General features: G+C 44.3%; 1 long non-coding RNA gene across 1 annotated transcript in view; it reads left to right on the top strand.

The window, feature by feature from the left end:
- Positions 1–7586, top strand: part of LOC109296107 — a 35650-nt gene that overhangs the window by 26345 nt on the left and 1719 nt on the right. The window lies entirely within an intron of this gene.

Here is a 7586-nt window from a genome sequence, read left to right as displayed (position 1 = left end):
GGTTTAATCCCCTCCCTCCCCTTTGCCTGAACCTGCTGTTCCACACCCTTGCCCCCTCCACTCCAGCGGGGAAAAGTCTGGCAGGGGTTGCTCCCCCCCTGCTGGGTACATACACAAGTTTCCCACCCACACGTCTTTGTTAGCCAGCCAGAGTGGAAGGGCCAACCCTGCTTTGCTGGAGCAGACAGCCCAGCCCAGCCCAGTGGAAAGCATGCTGGGGAACTGTGATTTAACTTGAATTAGGAAGGGGTCTGGGACAGAAGTTCCATAAACTGGTTTGACCTAAATCAGTAGAGTCTGATACTGCATTCAACCAGGTTTATCTTAAACCAATTTTGCCCACTTTGAAACTGGTTTATGCACACTGAGTTTCTGTTGTGTTACAGGTTTAAACAGGTTTCTGATCACTTAAATCAGTTTGTGTAACTTCTGTCCCTAGCCAAAAAGGATAGTAATTTCTCTGTGGATGCAGGATACAGTAAGGACATAATGGCCTTAAATTGCGACACAGGGAACTTAGGTTGTCTATTAGGAACGAGTCTGAGTATGAATGTGGTTAAGCAGTGAAATAGATTTATCTAGAAAGGTTGTGGAATCTCTATCCCTTGAAGGTTTAAGAGCAGATCAGATAAACACTTGAGCAGGGGGGCTGGACTAGATGACCTCATGAGGTCCCTTCCACCTCAGTTTTTATTTGATTCTATGAAATTACTGGCTTAGAACATAGAAGAAAAAGTAGTCTTCTGATTGGGGGGTGGGAAAGCCCTGAGACTTTTTTTTTTGTCCATAGGAGAACTTGGTTATAATGAGACAAATTATGGCTAGAAGCTTGAAAGATCTGATGGAAACAAACAGGAAGATTTGGTATTGAAAAACATGAGCTCACTCTGCTCGGCTTCTCCCCTTTAAAATATGGAGAGTTCATAACTACTAAAAGGAAACACTTCATAGAAATGAAGTGGTGAAGGAAAAGTATGTGTTGGAAAACAAATTAATGATAATTATGTACAGAAGTGTAGTTTAATTCAAATAAACAGTGACAGAGGGACTAAAGGCTACTTCCAAATGTCCGGAGAAATGCACAAGATGTAGCTTCATCTTCCCAAGAACCATCTTGAAATTAAGAATCTGACATTGTCAGGTTGGATGAAGTGCAGTGAATCAATTTAAGGTGGGTATGGAAGCTGAGTGAGAGGAATGTTACTAGCAAAAGAATGTTACAGAATCTATGGATTGGATATAAATTACTACTACAACTCTAAATGTGGGGATAAGGAAAACATGGACAGATCGCCATATTTTAAACATTTCACAGTTTAAATAGGAAATAGTTGACTTCAGAATCACTATCACAGGTTTTAACCGTAGTTTTAAATGTACCAGTAGGACAAGAGACCTCTTGGGGAAGGAGGAACTTCATTGGAAATGAATTTTTTTTCTAGCTGAAAATAGGACGTGGACTTTCTGTTGCATCCATCTAAAAGCAATGGGACATTTCTCTATCTGAGCTATCTGTTTAAAAATAAGATGTTGTTTTTCTTCCAGTTGATGCCAAGGTCTGAGGGTTGATGGAATGACACTGATGCGGACCCCAATCGCACAGTATTCATTGGATTCTCCGGTCAGCTACGTTCTCTTTGAGCTATGCAGATAGGACAAAACAAATTAAGTATCCTGGCAATTCTCCGTGAGAATTTGCCTTAATGTGGGGAGAATTCCCACTGGCAAAATAGGTCCGTAGAGGAGAATGCCATGAAGAGTGGCTGCCTGCCCCTGCATCATAGCCAGAACTCTCCCTTCTTCATTCCCTTTTGAATTTCAACATCTCTATTTTCCTGCCTCTTCTCTTTTTTAATAGATTACAGTGATGATAGGCGATCTCTCACACCCTGAGGTAGTTGCTCCTAGTCCTGGACTATTTTTGTCCTAGCACACTGAGTAGAGGAGCAGTTGCAAAAAACAGAATTTGGCTTGTACCCATTAAGTATTACTAATTATTATTACAGTTATTTAAAGGAATAATCAAAACATGCACTCTGTGGATTGTAGATTGAGATTTTTCTACCCAGTCAGAAGATGTTTAGGTCCCTCTTGGCCCCAAGTACCATGATACTACGATGTCAATTATAGTCCATGTCAGGGCTCTCCGACTGTTTGAATTACCAGAGGCTGCAGGTCCCTCAGCCATACAGCATGTGGCCCTCATGTGAGCTACCCACCACCTCTTGCACCACACAGCATGGTGTTGCATGTAGTCTTGTGTGCACTTGGATGTGCCACGCAGCCTGCACACTACACTGTGGGAAACTCCTGCAGAACTGCACTGGTGTGGATGCCATATGGGGTCCCCAGGTCCTCCTCTGAACCATCCAGCCATAAGCTCTGTCAGCCCTATGGCATGCATAGCACTGCTCCAACCTGCCCCAGAGGCAAGTAGTGAAGATGGAGGAAGGAGGAGTAGGGCAGGCACTTGGGTGGCAGCAGCAAGAAACTAAAGGGTGAACTTGTGCCTGGACAAGAAGCCATGAACTGCAGCTTAGGCCCTCGGAGGCTGTATGTGGCGTGCAGGCTACCACTTGAACAGGCCTGGTCCAGATGATGCTTAATTATGAAGCATTTCTAGGACTGCAGAAAATTACCTAAATAGATTAACAAGCTTTTTTCTAACCTTTGGACCTGTATTTCCTTTAGGACCAATTCTGCTGTTCTCTTGGATAAATTTTTAAAAAAGAGCCTCTGGCAGACACAATTGACATTGTCATGAGTGGGTGTTTTGTTTTGGATTAAGGGCAATCTAGAATGTGGGGGTTGTTTACAGCCATTGGAGGGGGTGAAGACTAATGATTCTTTAACAGAACTGATCACTTGAAAGCTTTTGGGCTTTTCAGGTGTTTCTGTCTTGCACTAAAAATATGTGCCCCAATAATACCCTTTGCTTTGTGCACACAGCTACCACTGACCTGAGTGGAAGTTGTATTGGAATAAATAAATACAGGGCCAATAGTTTAATGGAATGGACTGTAATGACCTGATCACTGTGAATTCCACTGCTGAGTAAATTATGATTGCATAATGGCCTATACCAGTGGTTTTCAACCTTTTTTCATTTGCGGACCCGTAAAAACTTTCGAGTGGAGGTGTTGGACCTCGTTGGAAATTTTGAGTGGAGGTGCCGATCCCTTTGATTGTAAGTGTGGGTATTCACATACTTTTGATTGATCATAGTAATCTTTTGCGGACCCCTTAGACATAGTCTGTGGACCCCCAGGGGCCCGTGGGCCACAGGTTCAAAACCACTGGCCTAGACTACCCAACGATGGGTGAGAAAGCAAACATGTCTTTGAGACTCATATCTTTGAGCCCCATAGCAGGAAGGTTTTTATTACTGTTACTTTGCAGGACAGTATAGAGGTAAAGCCTAAAGACTAGCTCAATCGAGATAATGCTAAGCATTGCAAGGAACATTAAATAACAAGATGGCACTGATGAAAATATGGCTGGCTCAAATTATTCTCAAGCCTAAAAAGATTCATATATTCCTATTAGCTATCACAACATGTGTAGGCAAACTGTTAAAGCCCTTCTGAGGGAAGAAAAACTGTCAGACATGAAATAGTTCACAAAATCTTCAGTGTTCCTTTAGTAGGTCTCTTTTGCTTTTGTCAGCTTATTCCCAAAGAGCCAAATGGAGGTCTAGCAGACAGACGGGTTTTATTTTTACAGTTATTGTTTTCAGCCACATGGCTTTAAATCCAGAGACGCAGCTCAGAGCCATATGTGCAATCAACCTTCTGTGCAAGTGGGGTGGGATAGATTTAGTCATCTCCTTGGCACTGCCCTCCCCAGTTTTCCAAGCCTGCAGAGTTCTCTCTGAGCAGTTAGGGGTTTGTCTGAAGAAGCAAAGAGGCACTTACAGCCCAGTCCCGTTACCCATTTACACACCCAAGTGACACTTGCATAGCTACAAATGTGAAGTATAATTTTTCAGGACTCATGGTAGAGGTGATATTTTTTTATTAGATCAACTAGATGTTTGCAAAAAACATTTCTTTAATTGCAAGGTAGTCTTTTCTTCTATGCCTGAAGAAGGGCGTTTGTGTCCAAAAGCTTGCAATTAAAGAAAATTATTTTGCAAAATCTAGTTGGTCTAATAAAAGATATCACCTCTACCATGAGTCCTGATTCCTTTTGCCTCTAGACCAATTTGGCTACACCCTGGATACCTGACACATGAAAGTATAATTTTTGGCAGTTATGTGGCTTTTAGATTCTGTTCCCATCTAGGTGTGTGCTCTGAGGGGCTTCTCCGCATTTTGCATTTAATATGTGTTGGATAAACGGCAGTAGGATAATTTCTGTTCCACTAAGACCCAGGCTGGGGCCAGAGATCATGGCCTTCTCCTTTCTAGTGCAGTGTCAGTCTCCCCAGGTGCATTTACATGTGAAATTAAGGTGAATCAATAAACTCCGGGGCAGTTTCAGCTGGAGTCAACTGCTCCCGGGTGCATGTACCCAGGACAGCAGCACTTTGAGCCAGGGTAGACCAGACCTTGGCTGGCAGTGGGCAAATGGGAGTCAGCCCCAGGCTCTGGATGGTGATGTCAGGCAGTGGAGGGGCTATCTGGGACATGAGGGTCAGGCAGGAATCTGGCCTCTGGCTGCCTAGGGTGACTAGGCACAATTTATGCCTGCGGTTCCCAGCCACATATGCATTGGATTGCATATAATGAGTCCAACATAAGATAGTACTGTCCCCAGTAGTACTATTTTATGGCGGAGTTGATTAGTTTACTGTGCCCTAATACCAGCACGTGTAGACTGATGCTTCAATGCAGAGCTAATTAGTCTACACCACAGGAAAGCACATATGTAGATACATCCCCCGAGTGACAAAGCCAGGCTCCCTCCAGCTTGCGTTCCTTCTGTCCCTGCATACTTTCCACTCCTGGTTGCTAAGTGGCCTAGCTTCACCAGGGGTGGTGGAGGGTGCTTTGCCAAGTCCTGGCCTTGTGGCTGGGGCCTTTACTGCCAAGGGGTAATATTCTTGGATAGTGAGGCTTCACTAGATTGCCATTGTTGTCTGTCAAGATACTGGGGGCATATATGGGGCATTTTGTAGGGCAGGCCGGTCCACCTGGTGGCCCTCGGTTCACATATGGCTCAAGAGGTTAATGCTTGGCCCCCCTGATTCCCACCTAGTTTCTACTTTCTCCATTGTGCCAGCTGCAGCAGCAGCAGTGGGGGTCTCTGGGCTCTTCCAGCTTCTGCTTCCTGCCCTGTAGTGCCAGGGGACCCTGCAGCTGGAGAGCTGCGGGAGGGGGCTAGTGTGCATGGTAGCAGGAGGACACCCTTGCAGTGCACGGCTCAGGGGCCTGTGGCTTGCACGGGTGTGGCTCATGTGGTATGTGGCCTCTCCAGTTGTGCGGCCAACAGGGCATGCAGCCCACAGCTGTTTAGAAGATGGACATCCTTGCTATAGGATATTCCATGAGAGGGAGTAACCTGGACCAGAGTAACAGCAGAGGTTCCATAAAGCTGTGCACCATAGCTCATTGCGTGTTAAATTGACTGAAGTGGTGAATTCTTTGCACTTTGCTAGCGTTCCATCGCTGAGGAGTAAGAGAGCTGCTTCTCTCTTTGTACATTTACGTGACTACCATTTGGAAATAAGTTCAATGTATTAGGTAAATATTTTTGTTTTGCAATATTTTTGCTGCACTTATTGTTCCTTCTCAGGAGGATGTTGCTCTGTTTTGTCTCTGTATTGAAGGCCACATTTTGCATGTTGTTATATATTTTTTGTGCCAGCATCTCATTGACTTCATTCAGTCAATAATAGGATACTGGAGAGAGAGTATATTTGCATTTTAAAATAAGTTTAGTGATGAAAACATTATAAGCCACTGTTTGATTCTGTAGTCCTCAGCGGGCAATTCTGAACTAAATTGTGGATTAATCACTGCTTCTGAGTAAGGATCCACCTACAATTTCACAGGCCCATGGAGAGGCCAGAGACCAGATGATAGCGAAGCCTGTGTCTACTCTGTACAGATAGACTGTGTGTGTTAGTAACTAGGTGCGAGTACTTGGCCAAATGTAGCCCGAGTAAGTGCATTCCAACAACAAAACCTTACCTGAGTGACTGTGTTCTCCCCACTATTTTTGCATGTCCCTGTGTATGTCTGTGTCTGAGTGTACATCTCATGGCTCTTTGTGCTATGATGCTGTAGGATTCTTTCCCAATTAGATATGTCAATTAGCTCTCCATTTGGGGGGGATTATGGGAAGAGCATTGGAGAACTATCAGTATGCAGGTAAGCTTGCCTGCAACCTTACTGCAAAGTGGGTGAATTCTAGCCCAAGCTAAAGCATGGCTTGGATATCAATGTGTATCCTGGCTGCGCAAACCAGCACAGATCCTAAGTGCAAGTAAGCAATTGCTTTAAGATCTCCCAAGTGAATGCTATCGGGATGAGGGGGTGGGGGTTGGAACTGGGCAAAAACCCATTGAGGAGCATAGGCTGAGTTTACAGTGTGGACATACTTTCAGGGAGTAACACTTCAGTTATTGATTTTCCTCCATTCCTGGTCCCAGTTACATTTTCCTGTGCACCCCCCTGCTCTACTTGTGTCTTGTGGTTGTGTCAGAGTTGACTGCACTTTTACTAATAGGTTATATAGTGGATTTTTATAGGATGGGCTGGATAAGGATGACCCTTCCCCTGGTGCAGAGTTGGATTTGATGATCTCTGGAGGTCCCTTTCAACCCTCCTTTTCTATGTTTCTAGGAGCTGAGCTCTGCTAGCCAATACACTGATGGTAGAGTCAGTCCATGTAGAAGCATATGGCAAGATGTAAGATTAGCCTAAGTGAATAATAAAATATATAGTTCATTTATAAAGGACTATGTAACTGAGTTCAGATAAGATTATACCATTTTTTAAGAACCCTGCTTTAAGGAGGGGGTTAGCATTTTGTTTTGCAGAAAGGCTCTAGAAGACCTTTTGACAGGACAGTTATCAAAGTCAGCCTCTCGTTTGTCCTCCTTTACATGGCAGAAACGCCTTTCTTTACTAGAGTGGTAGCTTAGTTCCATTCTTCTAACCCAGTGATTTTTCAATCTTTTTAGGCTCCTGATGCCTCTCTGTAACTCCTGTGAATTGAGCAGCACCCCAATTTAATAACTAATTCATTGGAGCATTAATTCCTGGCAGGGCTGAGAAATGAGCTCTTGGATCCCTGCTGAAGAACAGGGCAGGGACAATCCTATGTGTACCTTCTTGCACAAGAGCTGGCCATGGACAAATCTGTGCTTAGCTCCTCACACAGGGGAAGTGGGGATGAGTGAGCACTAAGGTCTTCACACACAGGCTGGCTGGGGCAAATGTGAGCTGTGTGCTCATTCAGATGCATTTTTACCTGGGCTCGGGATTGGTGTCTCCAGTAAGGTGCAGTGGTTAAGGTTTATGAAAGTCTAGTTCACATTACAGTCAATCCCTATTCTTACACACATTATTGGTGAGCACTCAGTGCCCCCCCCCCCCCCACCCCCCCCTATGGTTTATTTGGATTAATTTATAAGAGAA

This window comes from Gavialis gangeticus, unplaced genomic scaffold (assembly GCF_001723915.1).
Source record: "Gavialis gangeticus isolate Ggan-Ray unplaced genomic scaffold, GavGan_comp1, whole genome shotgun sequence".
Taxonomy (NCBI): domain Eukaryota; kingdom Metazoa; phylum Chordata; order Crocodylia; family Gavialidae; genus Gavialis; species Gavialis gangeticus.
Note: the sequence above shows the minus strand (reverse complement) of the source record. Positions and strands in the feature narration are given on the sequence as shown.